The sequence below is a fragment of the Balaenoptera musculus genome, chromosome 4 (genome assembly GCF_009873245.2).
Source record: "Balaenoptera musculus isolate JJ_BM4_2016_0621 chromosome 4, mBalMus1.pri.v3, whole genome shotgun sequence".
NCBI lineage: Eukaryota > Metazoa > Chordata > Mammalia > Artiodactyla > Balaenopteridae > Balaenoptera > Balaenoptera musculus.
This window is the reverse complement of record NC_045788.1, coordinates 8900181-8925430: the sequence shown is the minus strand read 5'-3', so window position 1 is coordinate 8925430 and position 25250 is coordinate 8900181. Positions and strand designations below refer to the sequence as shown.

The following is a 25250-nucleotide window of genomic DNA, read 5'->3' as shown; positions in this document are numbered from 1 at the left end:
GGCTCTGACCTGGAGCAGGTTGGTGGTAGAGATGAGTGTTGTCCATTGAGGCCTAATTGGAGGTAAACAGTTAAGAAACATTCTCCTGCTGGGACTTTGAGGTCTCTTATCCTCACTCAACTAGGCTTCTTTGTCATTCTGGTGAAGTTTAAAGACCTCAAACTGGAGGGGAGACACTCCAGTAATCTGGGTGAATGGGCCATCTGAGTGGAATTTTGTGGATGCGTTGAAGTAGTTCTAGCATTGGGAAGGGTAGTTTATGGCTCTGTGAATAGATTTTCAGTGCTAATAAGTATTTTTCTTAATTCTTAAAGTATATTTTATTATTGTATTATAACATACATTTATTGTAATTATAACATACATGTATTGTAATAAAATATCTGATATTTCCAAGATAACCCCATACAAAAACTTAAGGTGAACTTTGTACAATTCATTTTATATGCTTAAGAAACATTATAGGAAAATGTATTTTAAATAAATGCATAACCACGCTTAGAAATTTAGAAGTTTTATGACCTTTTTAAAATATTTTTCATCTTAATTTTTTCTTTTTAATTCTAATATATTCTGAAAAAAATTTTACTGCTTTCCTGCCTGTAGTTTAGCCTATTATAAATCTGGTGAATTAATGCAAAGTTAATGGCTATATTTTAGAGTAACCTCTTGAAATGTAATAGCTTTATTGGAACAAAACTATATTTTGCCAAAATTATGTGGAACTAATGAAAAATTAATTGCTTTATAAAATGCTGGCTTTTATCGAAAACTAATAATTCCTGTACATCTCTTAATCCTCCTGCAAACAGTTGGCAGGAAATAAAATCTAAGTTTACCGGTTCAAATTCCCTAAGATCCTCACAGCCATTTTTATTTTTGCATGATCCAACCTTTTAACTTCTTTCACAACTTTAAGCTTACAAAAACAGATTTCTAATTAAATTCAGCCATATCATTCCCCTAAAGGGGATTTAGAAAAACCAAGTCTAACTTAGACTTGGGACCTATGAGCTAACACTTTTCCTTTCTTTACAGATCATGTTGGCATTTTTATGTATCTCCTTCTAATAAAATATAATGATTTTTATACTTTAAATTGATGCCTGGGACTATGCCTTTTATCTGTTGTTTACCGTGTTTCAATCCATAAATAAATCATGCAACAAAATAAATTACTTAATCCTGTGTTTTATTTGGAAACATATTAAGGGATTGATACAGAAGGAAAATCACTTTATTGCTTCTGAATTGCTCACACTTTTATGGTTTTTGCATCGTATTCGAACACTATCAAGGTGTCCTATCAATAACAATTGTACACAAGAGCCACATTTGGAGATTTTTAAAGTTTTTGCTACTTTTTGATTAGGATATGTTCAAATATAATCCCCCAAACTATCATTTGTCATCAGCATTCACCACGATTCTACTGTTCTAATAATAATTCATTCTAGTGAATAACTATATAGCAAGAAAATTATTAATCCCCAGCAACTTTTAAAAATGAGACCACATGTGATTATTTTATCCCTCGTTTCATGCTTAGCAGTCCTTCCCGTCTTCGTTTAGTAGAAGCGGCTTTCTTAACACTCTGAAAGAGAAAAACAAAACATTACTCAACTTAATTTGTTTATTAAGCTCTTTTAGCATGAAAGGGAAATAGTCCAAATTTCAAAACCAGTTTGGAGAATGTGATACATGTGTTATCGAGACGGCTTCTCCTCCACAGACTTTTCCCCTCAAAAATGTTTTTTTCACACAGAGAATGGACTCTCGTTTCTTAGGTTAATTGCTGGAATATGATGCATTTTTAGTAATTTCCGGATTCTATTCCAGGACATTTGGGATAGAGCCCAAGAGCTTAGCATGTTTTCCTTTTTTCATGGTAAAATTGTGCAAATATGCATTAGAGTGTGAAAACAAACAGTCTAATACATTTTTGCAAAGCTCTTTATGTTTACTGTTTATTGCAGATACCAGATCCTAATTAAAATGCGCTAACAAAAGCCAAGATACAAAGAACAAAGTCATAACGAAACTTCATCTTCATAAAATATTTGTGATTAGTCCTGGGGGATGGACGGCCTCACAGCCCTGCAGGGAATTCTAAAAGCCTTCCTCAACCAACCCAGGAGGGCGAGGAGATGTTGTATGTCTAGTGGCTCAAGAAATACAAACCATTCCGTGGTTATTTTGGGGGGCTGTATACTTCTTAGAGAGGTTCTAATGATTCTTTGATTCAAAATCTTGAGTTTTTTCACTCTACATTTGAAATCAATGGCAACCAACTTCAAAGAAGTAACCAGCAGAAGAGGCATTAAAAGCATATTTTGGGGAGAAAGATGGATTTCGATCTGTGTTTTTCAGTTGACAGTGTCTGTATGAATGTGGAGAAATTACTTTTTGTCATTTGTGCATTGAGGAGAATTAAAAGGGTGAATGCAAATATGAAGGCCAGTATCAATTCATGGTAAAGCTAGGGATTTGGGGTCACACCAGCCTGAATTTGAGTTGGAACTCTCTTTTCTAGCTTTGTGCTCTTAGGTCAGGGATTTAATTTCTTGGAGTCTCAGTTTCTTTAATACAGGGATAATAATAGTGATTTTGTGGAGTTGTTTTGAGCATAAACAAGATAAGCTAGCGAGCCCACTCATCGTGTTAGAGGTAAACACTTTCATTTCTTCAAAAGGAGGTTCATACCACAACCCGCTCAGGGAGGTTGGAGGAAAGAGGTGAAGAGAATCTGGTGGATAAGAAATCTGAAAAACCACCTACTCCTGTTCTATTTTGTTTGCATTTAAAATTTTCTCTTGAACATCTTCCCTCCCACCCTCCTTTCCTTGTAGATTGCAGAGGAAGGGTACCAAGCATTTTTAAAGATTGAGAAAGCTTGTGAAAATCCTTTCTGTCCTGCAGCAGTCCTCAAAGCGTGCTCCTGGACCAAGTGCATCAGCATCTCCTGGAAGCTTGTTAGAAATGCAAATTCTTGGGCCTCCCCCCTCAGACCAGGTGCATCTGGTGCCGGGAAATCTGTATTTTAACAATCTCTCTAGGCGATTGTAATGCATATTAAATTCTGAGAACCACTGATGTATCAAAATTTTTTTGTCTTCCTTTCTCTGTAACAGCAGCCTTATTAATGCAAAAGTCTCCACACTCAACAGAGGTCTTCCTTGTATGTACCACAAAGATTTTGAGAGACAGTATATCATAGTGTTTAAGAACACAGGATGTAGGCCAGACTATCTTGATTTATAGCCCAGCTTATTACTGATCAGCTCTGTTTCCTTGGGTAAGTTTCTTCACTTTTCTGTGCCTTAGTTTCTGCTACTATACAATGGAGATAATAATAGTGTCTAGCTCACAGGAATTTTGTGAGAATGTAATACACTTAGGACAGCCATAGACAAATAGAAAGCTCCGAAGAAGTATGAGCTATTATTTATTATCTGCTGAATACAGAGGAAATTGCGAAATGCAGAGAATCAGCAAAACATCAGTCCAGGAGGTGTTGAATCTCAAATTATGGCATATTTTTCTCTAATCATTCATGATTTCGTCAACAAAGATTGTTGTCAGCTCAGTACAAGCCAGGCATCATAAAAGGTAGTGGAGATACGGCAGAGAATAAGGAAGATTTGATCTTCGGCTGTGTGATCCTTAGAGGAAGAGAAAGAGGCATTAAAAAATATTTTCACAAATAATTGATGGACCACAGCTGTGCTGAGTGCTATGAAGGCAAAGTACAGCGTGCTGTGAGAGCGCTTAACTGGTAAACTTAATCCAGCCAGGTGAAGAGATGCAGGGAGAGTGTGTAGGCAGAGAGGGTAGTGGGTGCTGGTGGAAGGTCGATGAAACTTCCCTCAGAGAACCTGAAGCTGAGCCCTAAAGGATGAACGGGAGTTTACTAGGCAAGGATGGATGTGAGAGCCGGAGTCCAGAGAGAGAAGAGAATGTGTAAAGACCCTGAGGTGGGTACGGGCTGCATGATTGGTGGCTGGGGTGTGGGGTCAAAGCAAGACTGAAGTATCCCACCAGTGATGGATACCCATCGTGGGGTTTAAACAAAGAGGTGACATTTGTTTTTAGAAGGACCTCTCCAGCAAAGTGGGAGAAATGGATTGGATGGGGCCAGAGATATTTCAAGGAGGCTGATGGCTGTAGCTGTGAGAGAGAGGATGGTAGCTGGGGCTGTGGTTGTGGGGGAGAGGGAGAGAGTCTGGTAGAATTGAGGAATTGTGGATTTAGTGAGCGGGGAGTAGGAGACAGAGGGAAGTGTCAAGACCATGTGCCTGGGGCCATTTCCTTCAATAACAAGCACCTAGATGGAGCATGTTTGGGGGCAGATCATAAGTTCAGTTGAGTATGAGGGACTTCTGAACACCAAAGAAAAATACATAGGATGGGCAATTTGTTTTCTGAATCTGGATGTCAGAGAGCTGGAGACCTCTCCCGTAAAGGGAGTGGTTGGTACGTGTGTAGTAACTGAATTGATGGTAATGGACATGTTATCCAGGCAGACTTCAGACAAGAGGTCCTAGGATTTACCCAACAGAATACCAGCATTTACAGGAGGAACGAGCAGATGGGTAGAAGACCTGGCTGGGATGTCATGGAAGCTAGGGGAAGAAGGAGTCACCTGGGGCAAGGATGATGGGAACTGAAAGCATCCTTGGATTCGCTAAAGAAAGTTCCTTCACAACCTTAGTACAGTTTCTGAGGAAAAATGGCGTGTGGCGTGAATGGGAGATGAGGAAACAGAAATCATGAAGTAGGACATATTGGAGGGGCAGGAGCAAACAGTAATTTCAGGGTGACATGGAGCCTAAGGAGGATGGTTATTTATAGGAGAGAAAGGTCAGCGAGTTCTGAAAATAGCAGGTAGAAAATCAGGGGAGAGGAAGAGGTTGAAGAAACGTGGAGAAGGTGTGTTGATAGTGGGGGTTTTTGAGGTAGCAGGAGAGGGGAAACCACTGCATAGATGGAGAGTCTGGCTTTAGACAGGCTTAGAAAATACAGGCAGTTCCTCTGTTGTAACAGGAGGTCAGGGGGATGCGGTGGGTACAGATGCTGGTGGGTTTGTCAGTTTGGTGGTGGGAAGTTGCGAGGTTTCTGTTTGGTGGCTTCTATTTTCTCCTTGAGGGAGTAGGCAAGGCCATCTGTCTAGTGTGATAGAGGAGGTGTGAAGGTTAGAGATCTGAAGAGAATGAAGATTGTTTGAAATAGTCATCGAGAACAGAAAAGGGAGATGGTCAGAGAAATGTAGCACGGTTACTGTGAGAATCCAGATGAGAGGGGTGATGGTGGATTGAGCGTGGCAGGTGTGGTGGTGAGCCCCTGCTCTCACAAGGAGGATAGACACACACACACACGGTTATTTGCAACACAGTGTAGGAGGTGAAGCACAGGGCGCTATGGCAGATCGTAAGCAGGAGGCGTCTAACTAGGGACCTAAGACAAGTAAGCATCAGCCAGGTGAAGAGATGGAGGGTGAGCGTATCAGCGGAGAGGGCAGATGTGAACAGGCCAAGAGGTGTGGGGAGCCACGGCTCCCTTGGGGAGCTGAAGGAAGTCCCCAGGTAGAGCAGAGTGTGTGAGGGTGGAAGTGAGTGGTTGCAAGAGGAATTAGACAGGAGGGGGATGGCAGCTCAGCATCTTCCAAGCTGGTGGTTTGAAGGTGTGGTCCCTGGACCACTGGGGGCCAGCAACATCAGTATCACCTGGACCTTGTGAGAGATGCAAAATCTCGGGTCCCATCCCAGACCTAGCCTATCAGAAATTCTGAGAGTGGGGCCCTAGTGATTTATGTTTTACCACGTCCTCCAAGTCATGCTGATACACACTAAAGCTTGAGAACTTGTTTTAAGCAATGGGAAGATTGATTAAAGTGCCTTTTTAGCAGGAGAATGACATGATCAGAGGCAGGTTTATGAAGATCTCTGGCCACAGTGTGGAAAATGGAGTGTCCTATGTGTGAATCCCAGCCAGGAATCTCAACAGGACTAATTCTTCAGCTGGGTTACTGACCCTGGGGCAGGATGTTCCAGCCAAGGTCTCCATGGTGACCAGAACCACCTGCCCCCTTGGAAGCTCCCTGATGAGCCTACCTCTCCAGCAGCTCTCTGCTGCCCCCCTCTGTCCGCGGGCCACACTCATGGTTCCCAGACAGATGTTTCCCAGACCTCGATCAATCCAGTTTTAGCATCCCCCTGACTCTTTCTGCACCCTCAGCTTTGTCAGATGGATGGTCTCAGCTAATGTCAACATTAGACACTGTCATTTGACAGTCTCTGAATGGATGGCTCTGGAGAGCCCAGGAAAGAGTACTAATCAAGCAGTTACTACCTTAGATATCTTTGGGATAAGGTTTGCTAATTTGAAATGAAGCTGTACCTTATATCCCTTTCCATTTCTGGGAAACACATTTGTGTGTTTGTTTTTTAAAATATATTATGCTGGTATCTCTCCAGAAAAGCTCTTTCAGAAGATAGGATCTGAAGGCAACTTATTTCTGGAAAAAAAAAAACTATTTGTTTTTTTCCAAGACCAATAAGTATATGACATTAGAGGACCTGGTGTGGGATAGGATGATTCCATCAAATTCCACCATCCATCCCTCTTTACAATTAAATTTTCTTGGTGGGTTGTCTAGTCTGTACTTCATTTCATTTGGAGTTGTAGAGAAAGATGATTTTCCTACAGGCACAGATTGGATTGGCACAGCTGCTAAAAGACGATAAAATCATTTCAGGGAGAATGGTATAGGCTGCCTTCCATTCAACGATAACCATGAAAAATAAATATGATTTCTCCTAAACATGCCATATCTCCCAGTTATGATGTCCAGAAGAGGGAGTTGCATGGGATTTGGAATCAGTCAGATTGGTGTTGGAATCTTGGTCTCACCAGTCACCAAAAGTAATTTACCTTTGGCAAATTACTTAACTTCTCTGGGTCTCCATTTTCTCTATTGTAAAATGGGTTGTTGTGAGGATTAGATAGAACAACATAATCTAGGGTATTTAGTAGGTGACACTAATTATTAGTTTTTGTTTTCTGTTAGACTGTTACACTACATTATAGGTGAAGCTAAGAAATAGTGTCTGAGAACTCCAAGAATTTCATGCTTATGAATGTAAATTGTTGTACAGTCTCTGGGCTAATGATGAATCCCTGAAAACAGGATAATAAGCAATAGAATCCTATGAAGGTTGATAGGACAGCTCTAGAACATATCGTGACTATGGTCAAGGTTGATGGTAGATTCTACTCTCTCCAAACTTGTTTCACACCCTCAATTAATACGCAGCTATTGATAGCTTATTATTTTTCCACTGAACTGCAAACTAATGGAAGTCTGTGATAAGTGTCACACCAGAGGTTCAGTGAGTAAGGGGTAATTCAAGAATCAGGAGGAGGAAGAGGCCATTTGGCTCCAGAATGAACCAAACTACGCTAACACATAGATTACTTGACCAGCTATGTCCAGACACTCTGTCATAAGTTTTAAAGCTTCAGCAAGGAGACAGACTTGAGCTGAGTCATGAAATTTGGGGGAGAATTCAGATAGCTGGAGAGAAGGGGGAGAATATTTAAGGGAGGGGAACAGCACACAAAGCCATGGAAAGGGAGATTGGCTGGCTGTGATCTAGGGACAATGAGTATACCTGTATGGTTGGAGGGGAGTGGGAAGAAAAGTGTTACTGGAACAGTACATTGAGTTAGACTGAGAAAAGTCTTTACTGATAGAAGAGGAATTTGGGAACCAGTGACCATTTTCAAATAGAAAAATTATATGATACAATGTGATGTCTTGAAAATTGTAATCAGTTTTCCGAGTACCAGTTGGGATAGTAGAAAGAAGGTAGGTGGGCTCATTAGGAAGCTTGGCCAAAATCTACATAGTTGCAAAGGCTGTGTACAAATTAACATGGTGATGGGAGAATGGAGAGACAGTGGGGCAGAGAGAATCTCCCAGGCCTTGTGAGGGCCTGGGGAAGGGATGGGGTGAGGAAATGACAGAGAAGACGCAGTGGGTTGCTTCAAAGATGGCCTCCCATGAGCTCCACGTCCTGGAGTTCCTGTCTTTGTGTAATCTCATCCCCTTGAGTGTGGGCTTCTAACCCATAGAAAATGGCAAACGTGATGGGATGTTACTTCTGAGATTAGGTACAAAAAGACCCTGGCTTCTGCCTTGCTTGCCCTCTTTTGCTCACTCTGATAGGAGACAACTTCCATGTTGTGAGCTAGCCCATAGACTAATGTGGTAAAGACCTAAGGGTGGTCCCCAGCCAACAGCCAGCAAGGAACTGAGGCCCTCAGTCCAACAGCCTTTGAATAACTGAATTCTGTCAACGATCTTGTGAGTGGATGTGGAAGTGAATCCTTCCCTACTCAAGGAAGTGGAGCCTGGAGATGACCACGGTCCTGCCTGACACCCTGTGATTATAGCTTTGTGCTGCATAAAAAATTACCCCCAAATAAAATAACATACGTGCATTATTTCACAGTTTGTGTAGGTGAGGCATCTGGGTCCTGTCTGGCTTGGGATCTCTCACAAGGTAGCGTTAATATCAAGGCTTGACTGGGAAGGATCCAATTCCTTGCTCAGTCACATGGTTGTTGGCAGAATTCAGTTCTTCATGGGTTGTTGGACTGAGGCCTCAGTTCCTCACAAGCCGTTGGCTGGAGCCCTTGGATCTTTGCCATATGGGTCTCCCCATAGAGCATCTACAGTATGGTGGATTGCTCTACCAGAGTGAGCAAGTGAGAGAACGCTGGCAAGATGGAAGTCAGCCTTTTGTGACCTTATCAGGGAAGCGACAGACCATCACTTTTGCTATAGACTGCTCTTTATAATGTGTTAGAACCCTTTAGCCATAGGTCTGGCCTATTTTCAAGGGGAGGAGCTCACACAAACGCATTAATACCAGGAGGTGAGGATCACTGGGGACCGTGTCAGAAGCTGCCTACCACAGTGACAGTGATTTATTGCAGTTTTTGTGGTCTTTCCAAAGAGCTTTAGGCTCCTGGAGGGGGCTTGTGCTTTGTACAGAAGTGCTTAATAAATATTTACTGAATAAATGAGATGACGCTTGCAAAAACTCCTAGAGGTCTCTGAACAGTAATTTTCAACTTAGATGTTAAGGCACTGATGGTCTCTTCAATTGGTCAACAGTGCAATGGGGATATAGTGAATTTCTGGGACAAAATTCTCACCCTAAGTACAAAAACCGAATTCACTTCATTGGGTGTAAGAACTCAGGGCTGACCTGTACAGTTGTGCCATGTACGAAAATGCTTGGCTGAGGGGACGAGGGTGCCTAATCCAGTTCATAGTCTACTCACCGAGCTGTGCCCTGGCACGGGACTGCATCAGTGTAGACGGAAGCATGCCTTTTGGAAAGATGTCCACCCAGGGGTACTTCTGTGTAAGCAGCGCAAAGGCCACACCTGCAGTTCTCTAAGGAAGTGTCAGCCTTCATCCCCCTCCTCCTATTTGCTTTCATCTGTTCTCCTTGAACTATACCCTCTGAAATGGGCTTGAGGGAGGAAGGGGACAATGTTCCATCCACACCTGACGTTGGAGAGGATTAATTTCTGTTTGAGGAGGCCTTTGAGAGTCCGGGAGAGAAGGAGCTATACAAATGCAGGCAAATTCCATCCGCCCTGTTAAATGGCCAAGAAAATTCTGTGATACCACCCTCTCCCTGAGTGCTGGGTCTGACCTGACAATAGCAAACAAACAGCAAGCTGTGATCTGTTTATAATTCCAAATGAAAATCCACCCCAAATAGAGGTGAGAAGGAGAAAAAGCAGCTCGGCAACAATATGTGCTTTGGCTGAGGACCCCAGGAAGCCTTGCTTCTGTGAACCTCAGCCCATCTCCCTCCCCTTCTCATGGTGACACCTGAAAAGCTCAGCTCACACCCCTGGAATGGTTGTGTATTGAGGATAAGGATGTTGACAATAGGGTTTAAGCTGCATAAATAACTGCAAATTGCTGTTCGGCCCCAGCAACTGCCAGCAAAACAAACAAACAAACAAACAATACAAAAACAAACAAACAAAAAAACGAGGAAGGAGATGATATTTGGAGCATAAGTTGCAGGGAGGGGGAGCCAGCAAGTAAGTCACGTGGAATCTGGCAACCAGCTCTGGGTGTAAAAGACACTTTGACAAGGTGATCACAGGCCACCCACAGTTGTTAGGGAGCTATAAGAAGTTATTTTGACAGGACATGTGACACCCTTCAAATAGAGGAATCAAAGCCCCAAATGATCAGGGATATGTTACAGGAAAGTTCTAGTTTAAAGAACAAGCTACTCTAATAACTGAGGGATAGCACTAATGGGGGCTTCAAATATTCATTTTGTAACTTCCAAGTACTTCTGTTGGCGGTGGTGTGCGGGGCAAGAAAGAAGGAATGACAGAAATGTGGTTTATAGGAACAAGGGAAAATGCCACGATGGCTGTCATTTTGTGCCTCTCCGTTCTCTGGCTTTCTCCCGGCACCATTTTCAATGGCTTTGCCAACACTCTTCCTCAAAGAACCCTGCCAGTGTGCTCCCCAGGATGCAGCCGAGGCGAGAAAGACTAGACCAGCCACACGTGTACTTCCTTGGGTCAGGGTCAGGTGTTTGCATACAATCCATCACTTACCCCAGCCTCTTTGGTTTCTATCCTCTCCAACATACACCTCACCTCTTGGTTCCACTTTCCCATGCATGCTGCTGAGCCTTTGCTTGAAACCAGTCTTCTTCTTTCTCAGTCTTCTTTTGAATCACACCAACTCAAGAAAGGCATTTTTGTTAAATGTAGCAGAAGAGTTTTAAGTGAGAAAAAAAAAAATAAAGAATTCACTGGATAGAATGCTTGTTGAATAAAAGAATGAGAACACAGATGGAGGTTAGGGAATTCCAGACTCTGGTGCATCTCTATTGATCTGTGTGCCCGGCACTCTCCCCACTCCCTGCCAAAACCTTCTTCGGAGAACAATTTCCCCCTTCTCTTTCAAACATGTGCAGAAGATGTAGTTTTCTTTCATGGTCACACTTGCTGGTCACAGATGATTGGTGTGGGAGTGGTCATTTCAATAAAACTGGGTGTATCAGCTAGCTTATGCTGCCTAACAAATTATATCAAAATATGATGTCTTAAAATAAATATTTATTTTTCTTCAAGAGTCTGAGTGTTGGCTGGACTTCTCTGCTTCACGCTTCAGGTCTGCAGATTCCTGGGATGGCTCTGTTCAATGCATTTTCATTCTGGGACCCAGGCTGATGGAGCAGGACCTACCTGGGGAAAGTGTTTCTCACAGCAATGGCAGAAGTGTAAGACAGCAAGTAGAAACACATGATGATTCCCCCTTGGTGTGCTCCTGCTGCTCTCTGATCTTGCTTGGGCAAGTTTATTTCCCATTTTTCTACAATATTCTTCCTCTGTGAGGTTGGATGGAAGAGAGTAAGGTAGGAGGTCCTACTCAGACATTATCAAAGAGATGCTCAGAGGTATTTAGAGAAATTCACTTGCAAAGAGTGCAAAGGAGCCAGACTTCAGAAAGACTCATTGGTCTATCAAAAACATAACTAGTATTTAAGGAAAAACTGGAAAATTAATCTATTCATGGTGAAAACAGCAACTTGCTCACATGATTATCATATCCACCAAGGTCATGATGCATCTTCAGACACCAGTTTAGTCAAAGTTGGGGATAAATTGTTTTTGTTGCAGAGTTTACAGGAAATACTCAAGGATTTTTTATTTGGGGGACTAGAAGCATACGAGATGATCTTGATGGTTTTAAAATAGGTCTACAAATTCTTTGGAACTATCCCTTCAAAAGGGAGAGCCTAATTCTTTACTTGATTGTGGGCCAGACATTGAATTGGTTCTAAAGAACAGGATGTGGGAGAAGAGATGGTGTGTAGCTTTCGAAATGAAGTCATTAAAGGCATTGCAACTTCCACCTTGCTTGTTCTTGGATCACTTTCTCTGGGGGAAGCCAGCTGTCGTGTCATGGGGACACTCAAGGAACCCCTATGGGAGGGTCCATGTGGTGAGAAACTGAGACCTCCTACCAGCACTAACTTGTCAGGCATGAGTGAGCCACCTTGAAGGCAGATCCTCCCGCCTCAGTTAAGCCTTCGGATGACTGCAGCCTTCGACGACATTAACTGCAACCTCATGAGAGACCCTGATGCTGAACCACTCATCTAAGCCCCTCCTGGATCTCTGACCCAAGAAACTATGTGAGAGGATAAGTGTTTATTGTTGTAAGCTGCTAAGTTTGGGGGTAATTTGTTATGCAGCAATAGAAAACTAATACAATGAGCCTATTGGTTTTGGTTTATCACAGTGTGTGGAGTGTTGTGGTGGTCGTTATTTTTGATTGTGTTATGTAAAATGCTCAGATATTGGAAGAAAGACAGAGTGTCTGGCCAAGTCTCTTAGTAGTCCAAGTCTCTTTCTAAGGTTCTGCATTGGAATATAATGCACCAGTGCCTTCTGTAAGAGTTTAACTTACATTCCTACAAGCAATATATGAGACTGAATGCATAAATGAAAACAATGTGCTATCTGTGTACTAGGAATTCATTTACCCTCAATGACCCTTATAGGCAGCAAAAAACTGGCCTGGCAATATAAGGCATTGTGGTAAAGTAGGATGAAGATTGATGCTTACTGGCTCTGTTCAGATCAATTTAATCACCAGACATCATAGGCTGAGTGTCCAAGACTGTGAGCATTCCAAAGATCTATACAAATGTTTGAGAAGTGAAATAAATAATTTTTTTACCCAGCTGTTTATTAATGGACATTTATTTTGTTTCTAGTCTCTTGTTGTTAGAAATAAGGCTGAAGTGAGTAACTTTGTACATATGCCATTTTATCTGGGTACTAGTATATCTGTAGGATAAATGCCTAGATGAGAAAATGCTGAGTCAGTAGTTTCATGAATTTGTGGTTTTGATAACTATTACTGAATTGCCTGTTTTCCCTCAGCCTTACCAATAGAGAGTGTTATCATACTTTTGAATGTTTGCTAGTTAGATAAATGCGTCCTTTGTGTTTGAGGAATTCATAGTCTTGTCTGGGAAAACACTATCACTTACTTAATTTATGCTTTATTGTTACAAAAGGAGTCTGAGGACAACTTTAAAAAGATAAAAATATTTATTTTTGCATGCGTGTGTGTGTGTGTTTCAAAATGATTCTGAGGACACCTATAAAGATATTTATAACAATACAGGAAAAAAACATACAGAGATTGGAAAATTAAGTAAAGAGTAAAAGTGGGAATGGAATTCTGATAAAGATTTGGTTATGACACAAATGCTTATGTCATTACTATGTAGTTGCTGAGAGAGTATTATAAATTTGACTCTGAGTTCCCTGGCAACCAATATAAAGATGGAAACATGGTTAGTTATAAGAGTCACAGTGAATATAATATTAATAATATATCTATAATCTTTTTTTAAAAAATTAATTAATTAATATATTAATTTATTAATTTATTTTTTGGCTGCGTTGGGTCTTCGTTGCTGTGCGCGGGCTTTCTCTAGTTGCATTGAGCGGGGGCTACTCTTTGTTGCAGCGCGCTGGTTTCTCTTTGCAGTGGCTTCTCTTGTGGAGCACAGGCTCTAGGCGTGCAGGCTTCAGTAGTTGTGGCACGTGGGCTCAGTAGTTGTGGATCGCAGGCTCTAGAGCGCAGGCTCAGTAGTTGTGGCACACGGGCTTAGTTGCTCCGCGGCATGTGGGATCTTCCCGGACCAGGGCTCGAACCTGTGTCCCCTGCATTGGCAGGCGGATTCTTAACCACTGCACCACCAGGGAAGTCCGTATATCTATAATCTTTAAGCCATTGTATTATGGTGACACTTTATTTACCCCAATTAATTTTAGGTAGGTATATTATTGTCCTCATTTTACAGATGAGAGCCTGAGGCACAGGTAGTTAAGTAACTTGCCTATGATTGTGTAGCTAATTAATAAGAGGTACCTTGTTTTGCATTTAGACAGCATGGTTCCAGAGACCACATTTTAAATTATTATGTTATTTTTAGTGACCTCTCAACCGAACATGAGCCATTTAGGCAGTGGCTGTGATGAAAACATCTTAATTTTCAGACATTTATTATATGTTTCCATTCTGTGAACAACTCATATGTAGGATATGATTTGATATGATATGATATGACTGCTAAGTGCTGGAGCTGCATTTACCACATGACGTTATCCCTCCATTCTGGGGAGGGGTTTAGATTAACCCTTAGAGCTTGCCTCTTTCTTGTCTTTTTATCTAACTTTTATGGCTCTTTAAGGCCTTTGAAAGCCTAAGACAATTGTCATTCTCCTTCTCTGCCCTGCTCTGCCCCCATTTATCCGGAAGGGGATTCCCAGAACAAACTGTGTTCAAGTTATATGTATCTTTCAGGTCTCTTTTAGGAATACTGGAGTTCAAAGCCCTGGTCTAAGGCCAGTCTTCCAATTTGCCAGTTAAAGGAAGTTTCTGAACACGTTCGTGGTTGACCACTCATTGTACTGCCCCAGGAAAGACATCAGAAGGGATTTTATGTCTATTAAGTTTGTCAAAAATTGGTATAAGAATACAGATTTTCCTGTCTTGTTAGATCTGTCCAAACTCAGTCAACAAAGACCTAGACAATATAATAAATGACACTTCATACAAAAGAAGAATTGCCAAACAGGTAGGCACAGTGAAGCCATGATCATTACCTCTTTGAAAATTCTACCATGACCTCAATGTGCCTTTTTATTAGCTTTATACACACTGTGTGCCTTTCAGAATATTCCATAATCAATATTCTCTCCTTCAGCTCCCTGAGAAAATAGAGATATTCAAATCATGTCTCCATGAATATCTACGGAGAATAATCACAATGTCTAAGATGCTTCTTGGGGAAAAAAGCATCCTCACAATTTCTGTAGGAACAGAAATACCATGATGTCTCTGGCTGGTAATAGTTCATATGACAAAAATGGTCACTAAGATGTCAACAAGTCAGCTCTTGATATCCAAACTGTTAGGGATTGTCTATTCAGATCTGTCTTCCAGAAGAAATAATAACTATAGCACTTTTCTTTCAATGATACTTCATAGTTTTCAAAATACTTTCATTGGTGGTGGTGTAGAAGGCATGGAAAATGTCTTGTAGGAGCTGGGTATTTTTATCCTGAGAGTCAGATTATGGGTTCCTCCTCCACACAGTAAAAATTTGCTGTTCTGTGTTAGTCATTAAGGTATTATCTCTAAGCTCCAAACCTGTCCTTTGCTTTGTGATCCTGAAGCTGGGGCTCTGCAAAACACATGCGGCTTTGTAAACTGACTGCATGTAGGCTCTGTCAATAGGGGGCACTAGAGGAAGACTGCAAGGTCCTTCCTGTTCCTGTGACTGTAACCCCAGCCATGCTTGTTCACCCAGGTAGGGGCAATTCCTTCCTAGAGCAGCATTGGAATCTAGTTTGCCATTTCTCTAGCACTTACAAAACATTCACTGTGCTCTTTTCAGAGATGCCAGGGCCACTTGGCTGGAGTGCCCTCCTCAGAAGTCTGGGTCCCAGCCACCAGGACCCTCCTCTGAACTCAGGGACACCAGGAACAGGTGAGCAGTGCCCCCTCCTCCGAGGCCTAAGCTTCAATTCCATGGAGCCCCTTTTCGAAGTCAGTTTTAATAATTTGAGTTTTAATAATTTCAGTCTCTTCTCTTTATTCCCTCAGTCCTAGGGGCAGTAGCTGTTTCCCGAAGTTGTTACCTCCAAGATACCTTAGAGTTCTTTCTAACTTTTAGTCAGTTAACAAATATATTAAAATTTCTGTTTGAATAACTGGTGTCGTTTTTGCCTTTGGAGTAGCTTCTGACTGATACATGTTCCGCATTCAGGCCTCAGAGAAGTGTCTTGCTAACACTGATGTGACCTCAAATTCATGATGTAAAGATCAAATGGGGGTGCAGAAAAATAATTCTTTTGACTTTGTAAGATCCATTCACATGCTAGCAAGGAAAAGTTTGGATTGACGACAGAATGGATAAGAATGACAAAATCCTTTGAAAGTCTGTAGGACTGCAATGTTCAGGATTGGGCATATTGGGAAGAGGGTGAAAAAACTCAAGACAGGGTAACCTGTGTTGTCGCTTCTTTAGGAGCTTGCTTCCAGCTCTACAGTCACTGCTATGAGACTGACTGATTACTTTGTAAGTTCATGCTATAGCAAACTCTAAACTGTTGCATGCTGTAGAAATGTAAGGACCAATCATTTTCAATAGTTGGAGAATTTTAGGCATCACCAGTAAAAGTTTATTGGGAGGAAGGGGAATTTTCCTGCACCCCTGAAAGTTGTCTAAAGGGTGGTAACCTACCATACCTATGTGCAAAATTGGCCCTGGTTTTCATGTTATTAAAGTTCGTGAGGTTTTCATAGATTTTTTTTTTTTTTAAAGGCGCTTTCTAAATTGCATTTTTTAAAAAGTATTTGTTTATTTATTTATTTATGGCTGTGTTGGGTCTTTGTTTCTGTGCGAGGGCTTTCTCTAATTGTGGCAAGTGGGGGCCACTCTTCATCGTGGTATGTGGGGCCTGTCACTATCGCAGCCTCTCTTGTTGCGGACCACAGGCTCCAGACGCGCAGGCTCAGTAATTGTGGCTCACGGGCCCCGTTGCTCTGTGGCATGTGGGATCTTCCCAGACCCGGGCTCGAACCCGTGTCCCCTGCATTGGCAGGCAGATTCTCAACCATTGTGCTACCAGGGAAGCCATAGATTCTTATTTGTATTCACTTCTTTTCATTAATATTTATAGTCTAAAGAAAAATCTCTAAAATCACCCAGTAAATATGTGAATACGTTTAATTAATTAATTAATTAATTAATTAATTAATTAGGGTCGTCCCGAGTGGCTTGCGGGATCTTGGTTCCCTGACCAGGGATTGAACCCGGGCCCCGGCAGTGAAAGCCCCGAGTCCTAACCACTGGACCACCAGGGAATTCCCATGCGTAATTTTTTTTAAACAATTATCAGTATAGAAGCATTTAGAATAAAAAAGTGCGATGGTCTTTTAATTGTCTCCCAACACCTGTTATGTGTCGTATCTCCTTGAATCCTCTAACAACCATGAGAGACAAATACCGTTAGCCCCATTTTACAGATATGTGCATTGGCACTCAAAGATTTGTCCAAAGCAACCCAGATATAGATGGACAGTTCGCACCTATTTTCTTGGCACTATTCCAGTTTATGACTGTTTTCCAGAGACATTATTTAAACACTCCCTTTTATTCACAAATATCCTGATTTGGATAATAAATTTTATGGTCACCTGATCCAACTAGTAAGTGAAAGAGCTGGGATTTGAGCTCAACCAAGTCCTATGTGTTTTCCACTGTTGTACACTGCCTTAGAGCCTCCTTAAACCAGTTAGAACTTGTTGAATTCATGGTACAAGAAGTCTGCACCACTGGAATTGGAGCAGATATTCCAGGTATCAGCCTAAACTTCTTAGGAGGCTACAGAGAAATCAGATCTTTCTAGGCTATTATTTCTGAAAACTATGCAAATAACCTTAGAAGATACATCAATTAGCAGAAAACAAAACTCAGACTGGCTTAAGTAGAAAAGGAGACTTATTGGCTCATGTAATTGGAAGTTCAGGAGTTGGGTGAGTTTCACTATTGGTTGATTCAGTTCAGTGATATTATCAAAGACCTAGTTTTAGTGTTTTTTCTTCCCTCTTTCACTCTACTATCCAGTTCTAGCTTTATTCCATGACTGACTTTCTTTGTGGTTGTAAGGTGGCTGCCAGTGGTCATCAAGGTGACATGTTTCCACTTTCACATCCGGATAGAGGAGAAGGTACCTTTACCCCTAACCAGTGAACAAAAACCTTGTTCTTTGCATTGTTTGGACTGAACTGAACCAATGATGGTGAATCGATGCTACGTACTGATTGGTTTACAGTTGGATTACTGATCATTCCTAAACCAATTGTCATGTCCAGGTTGATGTGGAGGTGGAGTGGGATTATTCTGATGTGGGCATTAATCAGGACTCACTCACTTCTGTGACTGGAGATGAAATTTATGGCTCCCAAAGCCCATGAATGGTATGAGGAGCCCATGAACCTGGAAAGGGGGAGTGGATCCTGGTTAAGTTATCAGTGAATGTCCACTGGCTACCCAGCACCCAGGCATACCCTTCTTTCCATTCATCCTCTCAGAAACATCCTTGTTTCCCCAGGAGAGACAACCCAAAGATTTGGTGCATTAGCTCCAAGTTTTGATTTTTTGGGTGAGGTGGGGTCCACTCCATCACATCTGGGTGAAACTTCTCATAGTCTACTGGTATAAGACTATTAGTAATAATATGTTACCCATATACAACACAACCCATAGAAACCCCATGATGAAGAAAGAATAGGATAACTGGAAAAGTGAAGAATGAGAAACAACACATAATAGCCATTAGTCCACAATGATATCATTCCTGCTGGACAGAAATGGTGAGAACTGCATTCTAATAGTGAATTCTATGGAGGACCATGTTGGCTGCCCAGGGTCTTCTCTTTGGGAGGCTATCCCTTGTCCATTATTTTCCTTGGCTTTATCCGATAAGCAACATGGTATTGGGGTTAAAAGTAAAGGCTTTGGAGTCAGAATGCCTGGGTTCTAATAACTGGCTTTTCTACTTTCTAATTGTCTGAACTTGGGCAAATTTCTTAAACTCTTTGTGCTTCAGTGTCCTCAGATGCAAAATGAAGTTAATAATAGTCCTCGTCTTTTAGAATTAGAAAGCATGTAAAGAGAGAATGAAGGCATGCAAAATGCTTAGAACATTGCTTCACATACATCAAGTGCTCAAGACATGTTATGATGATTTCAGGTGGGCCTTGGGGAGGATGATCTTTCTGAGGGTTTCTTTGACAATAGAGCTTCTTTCATTGTTTAGTGGACTTCTGGCCTAATTGCTTCTGGTAAGTTCCACAGTCAGATGTCTGCTAGTCAGAGATCAGATTCATAGTCCTTGAGCTTGGCAAGTATATTTTTGGAGCCTAGGTATTAGCTTATGTGGAATTGGGCATAATTTTCTATCCTATTTGTGCAGAAACAAAAGTATCTCAGATCATTTCACTAATGTGTATGACTACCTAGACCTTGTTTCTTTTCTTTCTCTTGAACCAAACCTTCCACTAAGAGTACCCATTGTGAGCTATGTCCATGGTGGATATTTGCCAAACATTATGTCAACCATCAGGCAAAGCTGGAAGGGTAAACCCCCAGTCTCCAGTGCTCAGCCACTCTGCTCTACTGAGGTTGGTGTTGTCTTGGCTGACTGTACATTTGTGGGCCTTGTATCATCTTTATCTTTTCTTAGCCAGGTTGACAGAGGCAGTTCATAGACAGATGAATACCTCATGACAACATGTCAACCACCCACAAAATAGGCATCTGTTCTGTTCACGGCGTTATACCAGCCATCATCCCCTTCCATTGCCATGACTCCAACTCCAGCTCAAGTTTGAGCTGCTCTTTAAGGCTTTTCTTTTATAAAGATCTATGGGGAGAAAATGTGAAGACAGACCTAGACATTTATAGAAAGGCTTTATTTTGTACCTATTTTCATGTATCACCCAGACAAAACATGAATTCTACTTTCCCCCATTTTCATATAAAACTACATACACCACACTGTACATGTAAAACAAATTTGGAAAGGAGCCTCAAGCTGGCCTCTGAAATTGTGTAAGCAATTATCACATTTTTGTGCGCAAATGCAGTAATTATATGTGTAATTTGGCAGCTGGGTTTGAAAATTTGGCCTTAAGTGGAACATAGACAGGAAAAATAAATGTTGGAAAATGCCAATATTTTATAAAGATTTTGAATCAAATAATGGTGAAATTATTGCAAGCCATCTTAATTTTTAATTATAATGATCATTACACAATATACAATAATTTTTTGAGGAAGAAAAGAACTATAGATCAATTGCCCATCTTTTTTGTCAGAAAAAAAATGCCTCAATTCTTAGGGAAGATGATTGTATTTTTCAGAGGTTATGGTACATATTTCAAAGGCTTTTTTTTTCTTATGAAGAAAAGATAGTGATTGCCTACTAGTTCGAGTTCTATGACATATTTTACTATAAGAAGAAAAGGACTCTTTGTACTGATTACTTTAGAGGAAAAGTAGTATTAACTCTGTGCTTTATTTGAGCTAGTAATCTAAAATTAGACAAAGCTTTCTTTTTAAGCATTTAAGTTTTGCAATATGAGATTATAGCCCAAATGAAGAGTAACTTAGATATCTTTGATCTAGATTTAAGTCGAAATTTTATAGTAAAATCATAGTTTTTATATTGTCATCGAGATTGAATCTAGTGCACATGGCTTTTTCATGTGGTTATGAGCACTGGTGACTTGGAGATGATGTAAGGAAGACCCTGGAGCAATGTTATCTTCTGTGGTTAGTAGGGTAATGGAGAGGTTAACTCTGAAGGCTCTGGAGCCAGCCAACCTGGATTCCAGTCCTGGCTCTACCACTCTGTTAGCCCTGTGACCTTGAGCCAGTTACTTAATACTTAGCCTCTCTGCATCTTAGTCTCCTCACCTGGTAAAATGGGAGTTGTAACATGCCCACCAAATAGAGTCATCGCCAGGGCAGAAGGAGATAGTCATACATGGTAGAGTGTCTGACACTGGTAAGCCTCAAACATGATAACCATTTTTGGTTTTGATCATCATTTGTGGCTCAGTGTTGAGCTCCAGTCATGACTAAGTGAGAAGGAAGGCTCTTCCAGCTCAGAAATGCAACATGAGGGCAAGAGACAGTCAGTGTATACAGAAAAGTCCATGGGAAATCCAGGTTCTCCATGGTGAGGCAATGTCTCCAACAGCATGATGAAGGAAGCCCACGGTGTGGGTAGAGCTCAGTTATGGGACTTTATTTCGACTCTGTAGCAAACTATTGAGAGTCTGCTAGGACTGTGCTAAACTAGGGGATAAAGGAAGATGAATAAACTCTCTCTCTCAAGGAGCCTGCAATCTACAGAGGGAATGAGATAAGTGCCTGCATGACTATAATGCATGATGCAACACAGTCAGTGCCAGGGCAAATAAACAAACAAGATGCTCTGGGCATTAAAAAAAAAAGGGAGCGAGAACACGCAGGTAAGTGTTTTTCCCCTTCTTCTAAAATCATGCAAATCTTCTTAGAATAGGTTACTTTTGAGGCAGGTATTGAAGGTTGTGGAGATTTTGGTTAAGCAGACATAAAAGGGCTGGTATGAATCCAGTGAAGAAAAGAACATAAACGAGGCAGAGAGGAGGGAAGAAGGGGGCACCCAAGAACACCTGGGACATCTAACATGGTGGGGGGTCATGGAAATAGACTGTTAAAGGAGGCTTGGCTGGATTTGGAGAGCCTTTGAATGATATGGTGAGAAGTTTGGCCTTAATTTAGTATCCAACAGGCAGCTCTGAAAGAGCAAGATCTTGAACAGATCTGATGTGCATCAGAGAATCACTTGAAGGTTTTGTTAAAACACATATTCCTGAACCCCCTACCCAAAGATTCTGATTCAGTAGGTCTGGGATGGAGTCTCATAATTTGCATTTCCAATGATCTCACATGTCACACTGATGTGGTGGGTTCACAGAACACACTGAATAGCCCTGACATAGGGCACATGGCCTTCCAAAATGTTTTATTTGCAGGTCCCTATTAGTAAAAAAAAATCCAGTATACATCCTCACTGTATGTATATTTATTTATTTCCAAATTATAGACAAACTACTGTGTCAATACCTGTTATGCATATCATAAAGTCTATACCATTATAACCCAAAGAGGCTGAGCTCATGATGAAATATGCAATTATTGTTTTATTTTAATTTTAATTAGTAATGGTACAAAAGTCTTTTTGCTCTCACCGAAATTACTGTTAAATTTGAATATGCTTCACTGTTTCCTGAAACTTAAAATTTTTCTGATACAACCATTTAAATGTCTTTCTTAATTCACTTTTTTTCAGTACTTTGTTGTAGTGTTTTTTGCAATTGAGGACTATATCTCACAAAGGCACATAAATCCAAATGGAAAAATTTCCTTTATTGGCTCTTTTAAATAAATTCCATTCACCTATTATGGAAAGGCTTTTGTTAAAATGTGGCTAGTAGGTTTCTATCTTCTCTGTTGTCAATCAGTTGTTCTTGCAAAGAGATAAATAGGTTTTACCATTTTTCATTGTTATCAAAATTCCACTGAAATTCTTTGTTTGGAAGAGTTAAAACTGGTTACAAAAATCTTATTTCCAAGGTTTTAGAATGTGCTGATATGAGATTTTAAAAAATAGATGATATATTTACTAATCTAGTTTTGTATCCAAATTACATAACAATGGACATCTTTCTATATATCCTTTTCCAATGTGCTCTGTCAGTAGCCTGAGTTTCTCTCTTTTCTTCTTTTTCAGAAGAAAAGGTAGTCCTTCTTATTTACTATTAAAACATTACTTCAACCTTGAAGAGACAGATTGTGTTATTAATGCTATTGTTATTGTCATTTAAAAAATACTTGATAGGTAGCATGTTATTGATAGCCTGCTTGTCATCATAGAAAAGCTTAGCATGTCTGGAACACTTGTCTTTCTGTAAATATATGTTTTTAGCCCTTTTGAGTACTTTGCCATAAGCATATCTCTGCGTTGTAGAAAATATGTTCATGGTTACTTTCCATTTCAATTTGTTCCTAAAGAGTCAACCATATTTTAAAGATTAAAAAAAGTAAACTTAAATTAACCGCACTGATGGTGTTCTGTGCTTGCCTGTGTAGAGCAGGGTGAATGAATGTCACATATGATCTGCCTCAGTAATCTTAGCCAAAATCCTTTAAAACAGTTGGTAAAAGGAGTGGCCCCATTACTTACACAGCTTTACCATTAAAGAAGTAATTTACTGCTGAGAATATATCTCATGCCTATATTTTACCTTTGACGGTTTGAAAAAAAAAAGAAATTCTTCAAGTATTTTATTATTGAAACACAACCAAGCAAAAACCATATGCTGAGACTTGGTAAAATAGAAATAGGGATGCTTTCATTATATATCAAACTCATAACACTGTGTAATTTGTCCCAATTCTCTATTTAAAAATAATTTCCAGGCTGCCGGCGGCCTGCAGGTAGTGGTGTGGGCTCTGAGCTCCGAGGACCATGCTGTGTGAGCAGTGGCTGGGGGAGGTGCAGGGTCCACGAGCAGTTGGAGTTTGGGGGGCCGGGCCCTCAGAAGACCTCAGGGCGCCAGCTCTCTGGGCTCCTGAGGGCAAGGGGGGAGGATGAACTCTACCGGATAGCTTATGGGGTTTCACAGAGGACTCAGGAGATGATGAGGACCAAGGGGACCAGTCAGACACAGAGGATGCAGTAGACTCTGACTTTGACGTGGAGAAGGGGACTGAACACTCCGGTGATGGAGAATAGCCGAGAAGGAAGCATGGAGCTGCCATCAAGGAGGATAAGAAGGGCTTCCCTGGAGGCGCGGTGGTTAAGAATCCGCCTGCCAATGGAGGGGACACGGGTTCGAGCCCTGGTCCGGGAAGATCCCACATGCCGCGGAGCAACTAACCCCGTGCGCCACAACTACTGAGCCTGTGAGCCACAACTACTGAAGCCCGCACACCTAGAACCCGTGCTCCGCAACAAGAGAAGCCACCGCAATGAGAAGCCCGTGCACCACAACGAAGAGTAGCCCCCGCTCGCCGCAACTAGAGAAAGCCCGTGCACAGCAACAAAGACCCAAAGCAGCCAAAAAATAAATAAATAAAATAAATAAATTTATTAAAAAAAAAAAAATAGGAGGATAAGGAGCCTCTCAGGAGCTTGAGGCCTCAAAATGTCAGCAGCACCTGGGCTGGTGGCGCTCAGAAAAGCCGAGAAGAGAAGGCACTGCTCCCGCCAGAGCTACAGGACAGTGCCTCTGGCCATGGGAAGTTCCTGTGTCCATCTACAGCTGTGCACACACCACATTCCTTCAGGTACAGGAGAAGCAGGGCCGGTCACGGGGGCGAGAGGGGCCCCACTGGGAGTGGAGGCCAAAGTCACAGAGGAGCTTGACTGACATTCACTGGAGACACACGAGTGGCCCGAGGCTGACGGAAAGAAGCAGATTCCCAAGAAGCGGAAGTGCCCGGGGTCCATCGCCACCTCCCATTCAGTGACAGTGCCACTTGTTGGGGAGCCAGGCCCTAAAGAAAAGGAAGTCGACGTAGAAGGACTTGATCCTGCTCCCACAGCTTCTTCAGGGACTCCCGATGCCGGCCCTGGACCCGTCATCCCTCCTGCTTGCGTTCCACGTGCCTTCATCACTTTTAGGGACACACACACATATACATATACACACCCATATATATATATACATATATATAGGATGAATTTCACTGTTAATGAAAATAAATGTAAATCTATGTTTTAAATGGCCTTCTGGATAGCTTTGAATTTTAGGGATGAGGGGACAGTTGAGGAATGGTTCCTCCAAGGGCGGTCCCCAAAGGTCCCTGTTGGAGAGGTCTGCCCAGTGACCGATCACCCGGCCCTAAACCAGGACCCTGTTACAGACATCCGCCACGCCACTGCTCCAGCTTCAAGATCATCCCTGAGGCCTACAAAAAGTATATCACTGTCCGTGGGCTTCTGCCCACTGCCTCAGCCCTGGGAACCTGGTCCATCACCTCCTGAGCCCCTCTGAGGCTCTGGGCCCTGAGCCATGCGCCAGAAAATTGTCATCAAATGAAGCGATGTCTTGTTCTCAGAAACCTCTTTCCTGCTCTGACTTGGGGCTCTTAATGTCTCCCCCCACCCCCTCACCTTCCGCTTCTCCTGTCATCTCTGATTTTTGTCCAGCCCTTTCCTGTATTTCTTTCCCCATCTTTTCCCTTAGTTCCTACTGGTTTTGTTTGTGTTTTTTTTTTTTTTTTTTGAAATTCACGTTCTTATTTATTTATTTATTTTATTGATTGATTGATTGATTGCTGTGTTGGGTCTTCGTTTCTGTGCGAGGGCTTTCTCTAGTTGTGGCAAGCGGGGACCATTCTTCATCGCGTTGCGCGGGCCTCTCACTGTCGCGGCTCTCTTGTTGCGGAGCACAGGCTCCAGACGCGCAGGCTCAGTAATTGTGGCTCACGGGCCCAGCTGCTCCGCGGCATGCGGGATCCTCCCAGACCAGGGCTCGAACC

The 25250-nt window shown here is 41.7% G+C and overlaps 1 pseudogene; it reads left to right on the top strand.

Annotated features, from left to right (window-relative positions):
* Positions 1-5417: 5417 nt before the first annotated feature.
* LOC118894490 lies at positions 5418-24808 on the top strand (annotated as a pseudogene).
* Positions 24809-25250: the final 442 nt, after the last annotated feature.